Consider the following 15597-nt stretch of genomic DNA (forward strand, 5'->3'; position numbering starts at 1 on the left):
CTCAGGAGCCTTCGACACAGTCTGTCATAACACCCTACTACAGCGCCTCAGAAACATCGGAATCCAAGGAAAAGCACTGGAATGGATCACCTCATTCCTTACCGGAAGAACTCAGAGAGTCCGGCTCCCTCCATTCAAGTCAGAGGCCTCTGAAGTCATCTGCGGCGTGCCACAAGGATCCTCACTCAGCCCCACCCTTTTCAACGTATACATGAGCCCCCTCGCAACCATCGCACGCCGACATAACCTCAACATCATCTCTTACGCTGACGACACTCAGCTGATCCTCTCACTCACCAAAGACCCAATCACCGCCAAAAACAACTTACACGAAGGAATGAAAGAAGTAGCCGAATGGATGAAGCACAGCCGTCTGAAACTTAACTCGGACAAAACAGAAGTCCTCATCTTAGGCACCTCCCCCTCCGCCTGGGATGACTCTTGGTGGCCAGAGGCCCTTGGAAAAGCACCCATCCCGACGGACCACGCACGAAACCTGGGCGTCATTCTGGACTCCTCACTCTCGATGACCAGACAAGTCAACGCCGTCTCATCATCTTGCTTCAACATTCTTCGCATGCTCAAAAAGACTTTTCGCTGGATCCCCACCGAAACTAGAAAAACGGTCACTCACGCACTGGTCACGAGCCGCTTGGACTATGGAAACACCCTTTACGTGGAGAAGTGTGGCTCAGGGGTTAGAGGCGGCAGACCCGGAAGCTGAGATCGGCCCTGGACCAGGGTTCAATTCCCTGTCCCGGGGGTTGGGCTCAATAATTCCACGGACTCGATAATTCTCACTCCGGGGCCTACTCGACTCACGGGTTCACACTCTGCGACTCTGGGCAATAGCTTGCTTAATCTCCACAACGGCCCCTCGCGGCGGGATGCCTGGCTTTTACCTTGTGGATACCCTGCCGGGTATCTCACAGGGGAATTCCAGGACGGGTTCCCTAAGCAAGCGCATAGATGCCTGCGATGTGGGCGATTTGCGCTATATAAATACATGTACATTTACATTTACATTTTACGCCGGTACCTCCGCAAAAGTCCAGAAAAAACTCCAACGCATCCAGAACGCTTCAGCCAGGCTCATACTAGACATCCCGCGTAAAGAACACATCTCTGGTCACCTGAAAAACCTCCACTGGCTCCCCGTAAATAAGAGGATTACCTTCCGCCTCTTAACCCACGCACACAAAGCACTTTACGAACTGGGACCCGAATGCCTCAACACACGACTGTCCTTCTACACCCCCTCCCGTCAGCTGCGATCCTCCAACCAAGCCCTGGCCACTGTACCTCGCATCAACAAAGCCACCATGGGAGGTAGATCCTTCTCCTACCTGGCAGCTAAAACCTGGAACTCTCTCCCCACTCACCTACGCTTTACTCAGAACCACATAGCATTCAGAAAACAACTTAAAACTTGGATATTCGACAAGTAACTCTCCCCCCCCCTCCTCAAGCGCCTTGAGACCCTATGGGTATGTAGCGCGCTATATAAATCTCGACTTGACTTGACTTGACTTGATCACAATGGTCCAACTTCCTTCAGAAATAGAAACATGCTGACATGAAGCCATTGCTGAAGAAGCCATCTGCGGATCCAGGAGAACCTAAGATCTACTGACCCATCTCCCTGCTCCCATCCCAGCCAAGGTCATTGAGAAACCCTTCAACATCCAGCTCACCAGATATCTGGAATACCACTCCCCTCCTTGCTAGACCACAGAGAAACAGCAGCCCCCATACTCCTCGACCTCTCAGCAGCTTTCAACTCCATATCCCACCACACACTGATCAACTGACTACACTCAAGTGGAATCCAAGGAGCAGAGCTCAAGTGGGTAACATCCTACCTCACAGGAAGAAAACTGATGGCCTTTCTCCCTCCCTACTCCTCACTCCCTAAGAACATCACCTGCGGTGTACCTCAAGGCTCATCGCAGAGCCCAACCATCTTCAACATTTACATGACACATCAGGCCAACATCATCATGAGCCATGGACTCAACATCATCTCCTACACCGACGACACCCAACTCATCCTCTCTTTGACCAAAAGACCCAACAACCACGTAGGACAAGTTCCAAAGGCCCATGAAAGACATGGCCACCTGGATGAACAATAACTGTTTCAACCTCAACATCAACAAGACAAAAGTACTCATCTTCAGGAATGTCAAGGCCCCTTCTGGAACAACAAATGGTGGCCACTTAAGCTAGGCTAAACCCCTAAGCCCACTGAGCACGCCTGTAACCTCAGCATAATTCTCAACAACCAGCTTTCCATGAAGAAGCAGGTCGGTGCTGTCTGCCCTGCTTGCTTCCTCACCCTCCAAATCCTCAGGAAGGTCTTCAGATTCCTCCTACCCAACACCAGGCAAACAGTCATGCAAGGTCTCATCACAAGAAAGCTTGACTATGACAAATCCCACTATGTTAGAACCATTGCCAACTCATGAGGAAACTCCAGACTACCTAAAACACAGCAGCCAGACTCATCCTCAACCTCCCAATTCCGATGCACATCACCCCTCGCCTCATGAAACTCCACTGGCTACCAGTCTCAAAGAGATGCCAGTTCAAGCTGCTCACACATGCTTACAATGTACTACAAACCAAACGACCTGCCTACCTCAACGAACAGCGGATTCCACTCCTTAACCCACCTGGCAGCTAAGGCCTGGAATGACCTCCCTTTGCACATCAGAGCCTCAGCATCACTCCAGTAGTTTAGGAAGGACATCACATGGATGTGTAACCAATAGGAGAACAGACAGCATGATCTCCCAGAATCCCCAGACCCTCACGTGTGATGCAGCTGCGCTGATTGATTGATTGAACCTTGAATCATGAGGCAATGTGTCTCAGAGATGAGGTAAAAAACAGCATTTCAAAAGACAACCAAATAACAAAGGGCTGACTCAAAAAGTGAGTTCATGAGCGGAATAAAAAAAAAAGCCATCAAGGTTTATTACAAAATTCAAAAGTACAAAATAGAAATAGTAAAGTACGGACGCCGTGCATAAAGCCATTGCCATGAAGGCTTTCAGAAATAGGAAAAATGCATAATAATAGGCAAAATCAGAAACAGTTTAATTCTCAGTTACGCAGCTAAGTTAGTAAGAAATCCAGCAGCATTGTAGTAGAACAAACTAGTTACATAAATAACAGTGAATGAATACAATATGGCATACAAGCGGGAGGTCCTTGAACATATGCAACAAAGCTAGAGACCCTTATCTGAGAAGATAGTGTCATTCAGAAATAAATAAATCCACATCTTGCTGCACATAGTGTTAGGCAGAAATGTAAACAAAGAGTAAAGATGTGCAGCAGCCATTATAGACAACATGGCGTTGAAGCCTAATTAGCTTAAGCCAGAAATGTACACTTTAACAAGTCCTTGGAAAGTCGTTTCAACTCAGTTCCATGTTAATATACACATATTCAAGTGTAGATGAATTGCTTTACAAACTATTTATAATGCACATTTTAATTGAAAAGCACAAAAGTGCTAACATTTTAGGAGTTGCAAACAAGGCAGAAAGGAGACGTACTCTCAACAATCAACGTACCTATGTACTGTTTATTACAATGTGCAATCACAGGTAGAAAACAGTATGGTATTGTATAGGATAACATGGTGATAGCAATTCACGTGTGAGAAAAAGGTATTTTTTTTAAATGTTGTGAACATGGCCCAAGGGCATTATAGCACTTTACAAAATAAATTATGTAGAGACAAATATCGAACACAAGCAAAATCAAAGTGAATTAGTCATATCCAAACTCAAAACACGAAAGAGAAACTATTCCAGGCCAACATCAAGATGATATTTGTAGTTTGAACAAACAGGTGTGCTGCAGTGTTTATGCATTCAACCTTCAACACACAAGGGCATGTAGGAACTTAATGACTACGTAAAATCTCTACGAAGGGTAGGAAGAGTCTCTGATGTTAATGTGTTTTCCTAGATTGAGTATTCTTCTTTAATGACTGCATTTAGATTGAATATTCTTCTTTAATGACTGTATGGCAAAGAGAGCAATTTGAACATGGTTACGCCTCTTTCATTTACACGAGATAGCAATCACTTCACATACATGAAGCAAGTTCAAATGTTAGAAATTTAAATAACAAGCATTTATGGTTTCTTCATTCAAGGTCATATTTATTAGCTGATTTTGAAACACATTTTAAAATGAAGGTTTTTTCACACCAAGTAATAACTTCTTGTGAGATTGTTTAGACAATAATATTGAATCTTAATAATACAAAAAGCATTAGAATGCTGTACCTCTGCTTTTTATGTTTGTGTTCTGTTACACTAGTAAACATGGTTTTTTGAAAGACCTTTATTATTAGCTGTTCCGCCATTTGTTGATACCAGGGCATGGTTACTTAATCTGATTTTGTTTGGGTAGTTTTTTTCTCCTTTTTTGCTGTCTTCTTTTTAAGTGATCTTCCTTTTGTTGCGAGTGTATCTAGGAGTGTAGTTCTGGATAACTATTGTCAAGATACTATCTTTTATTTTGTCTGTGTACCTTTTTCATTTTATTTACCTCTGTTTTTTGCGTATTTGTTGTTTCCAGAAGATGTTTTTCCTGTACGTTGATGTGTGAAACAATACGATTCTCATATGTTACCCTACTCTTTTCCTCGTGAGCTTAGGCAAAGAAAATTCTGAGAAGTCATTCAAAGGCACTCAAGTAACTATGAGTGACTTTACAAACTAGTTGGGAATCTGCTGTGTGTAATTGTTCTATGCACCACAACACAAATTCCTTTTTATTGATATCAAGAGCAGCCCAACATCTGGAATCTGTAATAGGTACCCAGTGACCGCGCTTCGATTATGCCACTATGAATGTACCGAGGCTCTGAAGAGGAAAAGGTGCATCCTACTTAAGATGGTTAAGATTGGGCCTATTCCGAATTTCAATTATGCCGGAGTAATCAAAGTATTTTCAGTAATTCCACATTTCTCTTGGAGGTGGAATTGCCTATAATTAGGCAATTAGCCCTGTTTGTGTAAATTTGGTGAAGCAATGCCTGTCTTAACCTAGGGGCATCTCTTGCATTGTCTGATCGTTGTCGCTGATGCTGGTGAAAAAGCACATTTAGTGACCAGCCACTCGCTAATCATGTTCTGCTGTAGTTAGATGTTGCTATTTGTTATTGCCAAAAATTGATCCCCGCATCCGTTTTAGATGCGAGGGTGCATTTTGCTGTTAGAAATCAGTGCTAAATGCCAGGAGTAAGTTGGGAAAAAATCCTATCCCAAGAGCACCTTTAGAGAGCGCGAGCACCTGCTCTCTAATCATGTTCTGCTGCATTTAGTGCTTTTTTATAGTGCAAAAATGCATCCTCACCCCCATTTTGGATGCACGAGTGCTAAGAAATACCACTAAATGCAGAATTCCTCCACTCGCATAATTCCCCATAATCTTCCAGGATTCTAAGGTAATTCTGCGTTGATTCCAAGATGTGATGAGACTGCGCTATGAGGTCCTGTTGTGTCATCGGACATCCGTCGACAGGGCTTGCAATGCAAAGTTCCGGCATCAAGGATCAGTGCACAGCTAGAGATGCGTCAGTTCCGAAGAATTGCGAGATGGAGGCCATTGTCATTGTAGAGCTGTTGTTGAACAGGAATGTGAGGACTTGTGCTGGAGATGCACCAAGCCATCAGCGATACGTCGGTTCTTAGGACTGCTAGGGCAATGCAGAGCTTCTGCCCCAGGTCCAATCCATGTAGTAGTGGTAATGCGGTGGTACTGCTCGAGGATGCGCCGCTCAGTCGCAAAAATACATTGGTATGGCTCAAGGATGGAACGCTCGGCAGAAAAGATGTGTTGGTTCCGCTGGCAAGCACCTTAGGCCCACGTCTAAGGGTCCAGGACTGGTGTATCACGACTTAGCAGGATAGACTCAAAGATGGCAGATTCGAGGTGCAAATCCAAGGTTGCTGGAAGCCTGTTATGCCCCTGAAGCTTCAGCTTAAGAGGCCAGCCAACTAGCCTTTGGAGTCACTCTGGGTTCAAGAAATGCAGGTCCAGTGGTTAGCAACCAGGCAAGAGGGCAGCAGGCAACAGGTGAGCACAGCAAAGCAGCAGCACTTTCTTCCTGACAGGTCCAGAAGTGTGCCGAAATGGTGGTATCTCGTATCCAGTACTTATACCCAAGTGGGAGGCACAGCAAAAAGATGCTGTGGAAGTGCATAGATGTCTGTCATTGCTGCCCTGGCTCCAGACTCACTTCAGGGGGGTATACAGTCCTTTGTGTATGGACAGGACACAGTCTATTGAGGTGTAAGTGAGGCTCTGCCCAGATCCTCTCTCCCATCCTGTCAGGATGCACCATCAAGTCAGACCTAAACTCCCATTGTGTGGGCTGTCTAGGTGGAAAACAAAAAGCCCAACTGCCAACTACACCCAGACATGTGATCAGAGACCGGCTACATGCCTGAAATAGGTCAGGCAAGAACAATGCCTAACTTCTAAAAGTATACAAAACAGTGATGGAAGAAATGCTTGATTTAATCTCAGCCACTAATAATTACGCAGGGCTGCATCCAAATCAATTGGTATTCTGCACACCATGCTCTTTCAGTTTTGGACCCAGCTATATGCAAATTAGCCTTTACCCTGCTCCAATGGGAACAGTCAATCCCAAACTGCCAAAACAGGTCCTCACTGAACCAGAACACAAGCAGCATCCCAGGACCGGTTACACCCAAGTTATACAAGCAGCCTCCCATTACCTTTTATGTTTTTCATTTGACAAAAGTGGCACTTTTAAAATTGTAATTTAAAATCCAACTTCCCTTAGAATTTTAAATGAGGATTCCAGAGACACCAAACTTTATCCAGTTATATCTTCCCATTTGTATACTACACTTATAAAATATAATTAAGGTAATTCCAAAGTTATCCTATGAGAGATATAGGCCTGGCAGTAGTGAAAAAAACTAATTTAAGAGTGCTTCAATACCAGGACATGTAAAACTAAAACGTATTTGTCCTGCTTTTTAAATACATTGCACCCTGCATTCTGGGCTGTCCAGGTCTTGCCCTTGCAGTGAATTATATTTATCAAAAAGGAAGATTTGGGCCTGGCAAGAATTCATCTTGCCAAGTCGACATGGCAGTTAAAAACTGGAGACACAGGCTGTGCACTAGAAGGCCTGTGACATGTTTACAGGGCTACTTAAGTGGGTGGCACAATCAGTGCTGCAGGCCCATTAGTAGCATTTATTATACAGGCACTGGCCACTGGTAGTGCACATTATTAGGCACTTATAAGTATTTTAACTACACCAGTTGCGGATAAGCTAATGTTACCACGTTTTAGGGAAGGAACACAAGCACTTTAGCACTGGTTAGCCGTGGTAACGTGTGCAAAATCCTAAGGCCAGCTTAAACAAAGCAAAAACAGGAGGTGTGAAGACAAAAAGGATGGAGAAACCACAGCAAGTCAAGTCAAGTCAAGTAGATATTTATATAGCGCACTACATACCCAGAGGGTCCCAAGGCGCTTGAGGAAGGGGGGAGAATTGCTTATCGAAAATCCAGGGTTTAAGCTGTTTTCTGAAGGCTAGGTGGTTCGGAGTAAGGCGAAGGTGGATGGGAAGGGAGTTCCTGGTTTTTGCCGCTAAGTAGGAGAAGTATCTACCCCCCATGGTGGTTTTGTGGATGCGCGGAACAGCTGCGAGGGCTTGGTTAGACGAACGCAGCTGGCGGTTGGGGGTGTAGAAGGATAGATGCGTGTTGAGGCATTCGGGTCCAAGTTCGTAGAGGGTTTTGTGTGCATGGGTGAGGAGACGGAACGTTATCCTCTTATTGACGGGGAGCCAGTGGAGGTCTTTCAGGTGACCGGAAATGTGGTCTTTGCGAGGGATGTCTAGTATGAGTCTGGCTGAAAAGTTTTGGATGCGTTGGAGTTTTTTCTGAAGTTTTGCGGTGGTACCGGCGTACAGGGTGTTTCCGTAGTCCATTCGGCTTACGATCAGTGTGTGGGTGACCGTTTTTCTAGTTTCGGTGGGGATCCAGCAAAATGTTTTTTTGCGCATGCGTAGGATGTTGAAGCATGATGATGAAATGGCGTTGACTTGTCTGGTCATCGAGAGTGAGGAGCCCAGGATGAAGCCCAGGTTCCGTGCGTGGTCCGTCGGTATGGGTGCTTTTCCTAGGGCCGCTGGCCACCAAGATTCGTCCCAGGCGGAAGGGGAAGTACCTAGGATGAGAACTTCCGTTTTGTCCGAGTTCAGTTTAAGACGGCTGTGCTTCATCCATTCGGCTACTTCTTTCATCCCTTCGTGTAGGTTGGTTTTGGCGGTGTTTGGGTCTTTGGATAGTGAGAGGATCAGTTGAGTGTCATCAGCGTAGGAGATGATGTTGAGGTTGTGTTGACGTGCGATGGTTGCGAGGGGGCTCATGTATACGTTGAAGAGGGTAGGGCTGAGAGAAGATCCTTGTGGCACGCCGCAGATGACTTCGGTGGCCTCAGACTTAAAAGGTGGGAGGCGGACTCTCTGGGTTCTTCCGGCAAGGAACGAGATGATCCAATCCAGTGCTTTTCCTTGAATTCCGATGTTGTTGAGGCGTTGTATAAGGGTGTTATGACAGACTGTGTCGAAGGCTGCAGAGAGGTCAAGGAGGATGAGGGCGACTGTGTCTCCGTTGTCCAGCAGTGTTCGAATGTCGTCTGTTGCTGCAATGAGGGCGGTTTCGGTGCTGTGTTTGGCTCGGAACTCGGACTGTGAGGAGTCGAGGGATTTGTTGGTTTCGAGGAAGACGGCGAGCTGATTGTTGACAGCTTTCTCAATGACCTTGGCCGGGAATGGGAGGAGCGAGATGGGGCGGTAGTTTTTGAGTTCGGTGGGGTCTGCTGTGGGTTTTTTCAGAAAGGCGCTGAATTCGGCGTGTTTCCAGCTTTCCAGCTTTCCGGGAAGGTGGCGGAGTTGAGGGAGCAGTTGATGACGTCTCGGAGGTGGGGTGTGATGATGGAGTCTGCTTTGTTGAGGATGTGGTGGGGATATGGGTCTGTTGGGGATCCTGAGTGGGTGGAGTTCATCAGGCGAATGGTGTCATCAGTGGTGATTGGGTTCCAGTCAGAAAGGATGTTCGAGGGGGGTTTAGGTTCGGAGGTGGATTGGGTGGGTTGGTCTCCGGGTTGGTTGTTGAAGCTGTTATGGATGTTGGTGATTTTGTCATGGAAGAATGAAGCTAGGGAGTCGCAAAGGACTTGGTGTTGGCGGTGGGGTTGGTGAACTCTTTGACGATGTTAAATAGTTCCTTGCTGTTGTGGGCGTTGTTGTCTATTCGGTCTTTGAAAGCTGATTTCTTGGTTGTCCGGATAAGTTGGTGGTGTTTACGGGTGGCGTTTTTTAAGGCGTCTCTGGTGATAGTGTTTTGGTCTTTTTTCCAGGCTTTCTCAAGGGAACGACAGAGTTTCTTGGATTTCTTAAGGTCATCGTTGAACCAGGGGGCGTTTTTGCTGCCTAGCTTGATTTGATGTTTTTTCAGGGGTGCTAGGTTGTCGGCACTGTGGGTTAGCCATTGTGTGAGGTTGATGGCTGCTTGGTTAGGGTTTGCAGAAGCGATGTGGAGATCTGGTCGATGGTGATTTTGTTCCAGTTTCTTCGCAGGGTTGGTTGAGGGTGGTTGTGGATCGTGGTCTATTTGTAGTAGAAGTGGACGCAGCTGTGGTCCGTCCAATGGAGAGCTGTGGTGTGATAGAAGGAGATGTGCTTGCTGGAGGTAAAGATAGGGTCGAGTGTGTGTCCTGCGTAGTGGGTGGGGGTGTTTACAAGTTGTTTGAGTCCGAGATTGGCGAGATTGTCCAGAAGGGTGGTGGTGTTAATGTCGTTGCTCTTTTCCAGGTGGACATTGAGGTCTCCCAGTAGAATGTATTCCTCGGAGGGGAGGGCGTGTGGGGTGATGAAGTCAGTGACAGCAAAGATGTCGGGTCCAACACTCCCCCCACCAATATTGGAGGTATCACTTTAGATAAAATAGGTCTATTAGCTTTTTCAATGGTTGAAAATCAACAAATCACATCTTAAAATTACCATCATTTTGTGCGCAAATTGAATCATCAATAATAACCATGTGTTAATGTTAATTAGGCATATTTACCTTGATTAGTAATCACTATCAACATTCTTATATCAATAAAGCATGTTAACATGAGTCAAAAGCAAGATATAGCCTGAGCTAATAACAAGAGTCAATAAAGTTCTTCAAATAAGTCAGAAAGAAGATGGTCTTTGTCTCTTCATTTATTGCGATGTTGTTCTTCCTAAAAGAATCTAGCCGCTAGCTTTTGAATTATATGTGGTATTGTTTTTTCATTACCCATTTGGTTGATGGTGAATGGCCATCATCTTATCCTTGGAGCTTTCCGTACTGTAACCTCAGATTTTGTCGTAACCCAACACAATTATCATTCAGCCATCCTCCGTTCATTATACATGTTAACATGAGTCTGTTATTTTTTACACTTTCTGGCCAGGCCACATACTGTACCACAGACTCAGCCCACAGAGAATGCTGCATATCCTATATTACACCTTCAAGCCACATTAAATGGAACCATATAACTAGCCTCCAGAGGATACTGCACTCACAGCAGTAGAGCAAAAGCTCCAACCTTGCCAGGGCTTTATAAACTATGTAAATATCTTATAGGATCCTGGATTTCTTGACCCTGAAAATGTAGGGCGAATGCCGTTAAAAAAGTGACTTCTGGGTTGCTGCTGTAACTCTTACAGTCCCCCCTCAACCCTGTTTAAGTTCATGGCTTTTTGCCCTGTCCTCTTGTCCTGAGGCTTCCAGGAGAAGAAAACAAATTTGCATATGAGTCACTCATAAGGCATTGTAGAGGGATCCTCAAGGAAGAAGTGAATAGTATAATAGTGGGTTTTTCCCTGTGCTAGGACCCCAACATTTTTCTTCTCTTTGTTTTTTGTTTTTAAGGAAGAGGTTACCGGTCTGACCCCATACACACTTAGATATGTACCCACTGGTTGGAGGCAGATCAGGAAGCCCACCCCTGGCTGTCCCTGCCGGCTCCCCGTGTGGGCATCATCTCATGGGCTGTCAGCGGGAACCGCAGCTCTTCTACTGAGATCTCATCTATGTCAGCTGCCCCGCTTCCCCAGACATGGGCACGGGCAGCAGGATCAGGCTCACCACTCCTGGGGCCGGTATTTGGGATCCCAGCCTCCTTGCATGTGTCTGCCCCAGGGAGATGGGGACCGTAGTGTACAATCAATTCATGAGGTAGGGGGTAAATGCATGTCCTTTTCCCTGAAGTAAATTAATTAAGGAGTTTGCTGTGACCCCAGAACTTGGCCCACCCAAAGGTCCTCTTTAACCGAGGCACTGGCGCCCTACAAACTTGATCTTGGCTGAGTGGTCAACGGTCACCAATTTTAAATGTCCATATCTCGGGCCCTGTTGGGATGATTCAGATGATCTTGCAATCAATGTGCTCCTGGTTGCGGGTTCTAGCCACCAGGAGCAGGTTTAGCACACCTACTCACCTCCAAATCTCTGCACCTTGTGGGAGGATGGTTCCACTGGCTTCATGTGTCAGCATTCATCCTGGTCATTGTTCTTGGTGCAGCACTGCCACTGGTCCTCAGGAGGTGTAAGGCGGTCATCCTAACTGGCCCTTGGAGAGACACACTGTTCCTGGGGTCAACTGGGAGCAAAGTCCTTAGTACCTTTGTGAGTGAGAGAATGTCCCCTTCCAGTTGAATATGGCTATCACAGCAGTGAAAAGCACAAACGGCCCCAACCAAGAGAGAGCGTCCCCCTTGTGCAAGACTATTTAAGTAGAGGAGGGAAGTTCTAGAAACCAGGCATCCCTGGTCAATCCTAGGCTGTCACTTCACCTCTCCATCCTTCTCCCAACCCTCCTGCACAGCACACTAGGAGAATTCAAAATGGCGTTACCCAGGAGTCACTAGTCATATCTGGTGCTGGAAACTCAGCTCCGTCCCTCACTGACATCACTGCATGGGTTTTTCCCACCAAAAGTTCAATGAGGAGACCCCTCTTGCATTGGCTCCAGTTGTGTGGGCTTCCTCCTTTGTTCTGTGGGCCTGGGCTGTCCCCAGCCCTGGTGCAGTGTGGCAATTAATTAACAAATGCAGGTTTTGATCCCCACCCTTGCCTGCTCAGGAGCTGAAGGAAACAATGATAATTACTCCTTTTCTGTGGAGTGGCCTTTGTTCCTGCTGCTAGAGCTTGGCACTTAGAGGGTGTAGACACCCTAAAGGTAGGTAGCTCATTGGCTACTACCTTCGATGGATACATAGAAGATACAGACAAAGAAGAGCTGCTGATCCGAGAACAGAAGACCTAAATCAGAAATGTTGGCGCGAAACCCTGCCTGCTGCTTCCAGGACTCAATATTCATGGTGTGCTGTCTTGTCCTGCTGATGTGAGGACTCCAAGAACCCCTTAGCACCCCCAGCCCTTTGCTGGTCGCCAAAGAGCTTCCTTGGGTTAGAGGAGCTGTACTCCTGCATACCGCAGGCACCAAACAGCAGAGTTCGGTTTACAGACTTGCTGCTCCCAGGTGGCTCAGATGCAGCATCCCAGCAAAATGAGGTACAAAGGGTCAGATCCATCTCCCCCCTAGTATGAATAATGATGACAGCAGGACCTACCGGAGCCATGCTACACTAATATTTGGGGTACTGGACCCCTGCAATCTACACCTAGATGAAGAGTTAATTCCGGGCTTCAACTGCTCAGGCAGCAAGCACCCGTTGTGGGACGTTGAGACCCCCGAGATGAGAATTGTCCCTGCAACCTGCCTGCACCTGACCGCCAAGACACCTTGATGCACTCCGACCAGCTGACCTATGAGTTCAGCACCCAGCCTGCCTGGCCTGGGTAGAGATGAACCAGCTGTGCTACCATAGCCCTGAGACCCTTGCGACCTGCTCTCTTGAGTGGTACCCCTTGGACTCACCTTTAAGTCCCCTTGTACAGTGTGTTTTCAGCTGGCCCCCTTCTTCGTAGTACACCAGCTACCAACAACCTCAGCACTCTGCTCCCGGCCGAATCCCGGATGCTCCCAAGAGTCCGCTGGTGCAACATTGGACCTGGTCTTGCTACCTACCTAAATCCAGAAGGTGAACATCAAAATCCAACTGTGTGACTTTATATGTATTTTTCTCCTATTGACTTTAATGTTGCGTGATTGTGCACACAAGAGATTTATTTTGCTGTAGAACAAAGCTCTTGGTCTGAAAAAGTTATATATAAATCACTGGTATTTTTTTTTAATTGGTCTCGGATTTATCCATGAGTGTGTGTATTATTTATTGCCTCTGTGAGTACAACAAATGCTCAGCACTATCCTCTGATAAGCCTACCTGCTTACCCACACTATCATAAATAGTGTTTGAGTATTACCTACTTGTGCCTCTGTATAATAATCTGGGTTATCCTAGACTCTCTGCACAGTGTACTTCATTTTAGGGCACTAGATAGAGTCAACTTCCTCAAATTCTGTTTTGAAGTTACTATTACCTTTGGGAGCCAGTCCATCAGGTGCAGGAGTTCCGCCTTCACTGAGGAAGGTGTACACAACCCATGCAGCAATAGCCCTGCATTGGCTGCGACGAGATGGTGGCATCAGCGACAACGATCAGACAACCCAATCACTGGGAGTAGCACTAGCTCTGACAACAGTGTACCTCTGCCCAGGGTCACAACTGGCATGACGATTAACGTATGTGACTATGGCTTTGCTGCTGTTGTTAACCCTGCTTTTTTTCCTTTCATTTACAGACGAGTTCCTTGGTATGGCACCCCGGCGCTCAAGTAACTAAACCATTGGTCTTCATGGTTTCTCTGGAGCGGATTGATAAGCACGTCCTTCTCCACTTTGACTCCCACCACCCTCCCACTCACTGTACCATGGGAGTATGGCCAGGTAACATCCTCTCTGGAGGTGCCTGGACAGTACTTAGTTGGAACAGTTTGGGCAATGCGCGTTGGGGTAATCGGCCTAGGTGGGGCCAGTTAGGGGTTACTTTCAGTTTCTTGTTTTTTCCTGCTGGGGAACATCTTAGGTTATTGGAACTGGTGGATTGCGATATGGAGTTTGGAGCGGAACCCATGGTTAGGCAGAGAAAGAGAGGGAGTGCCATGCCTAGTGCTGCATCCACCATCAGACTCCTCACCTGGAATGCAAGGGACTTCAACTCTCAAAGTAAAAGAAACAGGGTTGCGGCCTATATAAAGGGACATAAAGTTTAAGTTACCGCTCATCAATAAATGCTCCTAACCAAGATTGAGGCGCTTGCACTGCAAACAGGAAGGTGGGGTCACATACATTACTTGGCTTACTGGCTCTTTCCTGGGATGCCTTTCCTCCTACAAATCGAGAGTGTTGACCCAGAGGGCAGGTATATAGTGCTGGGGGGGTAAACTGGAGGCAACGGTAAACCTCTATGCCCCAAATGTAGATCAAATGACCTTCCTTACTTCACTATCCATGCATCTCTCCACTCTTCTACATTCCCCACTCATCATAAGGGGTGTCTTCAAGTGCATTGTGGACACATCAATAAAAGGTCCCACTCACCGCCCATTTTCTTGAGCCATGCCATGGCAAAATTCCTTCAAGGCTGTATGCGGGAGTGGAGACTGGTGGGTAATTGGAGGGAGCATAACCTGCTACCTCGGGAATACTCTTATCACTCAGAGTTACATTACCTTTTTCCATGCCTAGGCACAATACTCCGTAACAGACTTGTGTGATAGGGCAGCCAACTTCGAGTACCAAGCTAAGACCTACTCAGACCACAAACGCATTTCTGCAATGGGACACTGCCAGACCACTGATCTTGGCTTGAAAATTAAACAGCAAAGCCTTATAAGACCTGGTTTTCCAGGACTCCCTAGAATCTCCCCTCCACAATTTTCTAGAAAAGAAGGTGGACTCTGCTTCCTCCTTGGTCCAGAGAAATTGCATAGCTACACCGTTGAGGATCTGCTCAGAGATCCACTGCTGGATTATACAGCAAAAATGACTACTTGACACACTGGACAAGTTGTAGTCCCTTGCCCCTAATATAAGTTGTTGAGCTGGGCTCGAGAGGGTGAAAGTGCTGGTACGAATGAAAAAAGCTACAGAGAAACAATCACCATTGATACATCACTAAGGTGCACAGTGAACAGGATAAAGTCGGGCACTTATTTGCATGGCTTGCCCCATAACTCAAATATTATCAATGGTTGGCCAAGCGGGCCTTAAGGTGTATGCGTAAGCAGGCATTACTACTCTATTTAGAGATCATTATGCCAGCCTTTACACTACCAGACCTGGCCTTGGCTACAAGAGCTGCACTCTTAAAACAACAGGCTGCCACGTGATGTTGCTACTTTGCTTGGGGGACTGGTTCCTCGGGTATGTCCGGGAGGTGAGAGAGGCCATCAGATTCCTGGTCAGGGGACAATGCCAGGGGATGGATGGGTTACCTGTTGAATTCTCCTCTATGTTTATGGACATACTGGCCCCCCACTGACCAAACTCTACAATACCACAAAAGGATGTGG

The sequence above is a fragment of the Lissotriton vulgaris genome, chromosome 2_1, assembly GCF_964263255.1.
Source record: "Lissotriton vulgaris chromosome 2_1, aLisVul1.2, whole genome shotgun sequence".
Taxonomy (NCBI): domain Eukaryota; kingdom Metazoa; phylum Chordata; class Amphibia; order Caudata; family Salamandridae; genus Lissotriton; species Lissotriton vulgaris.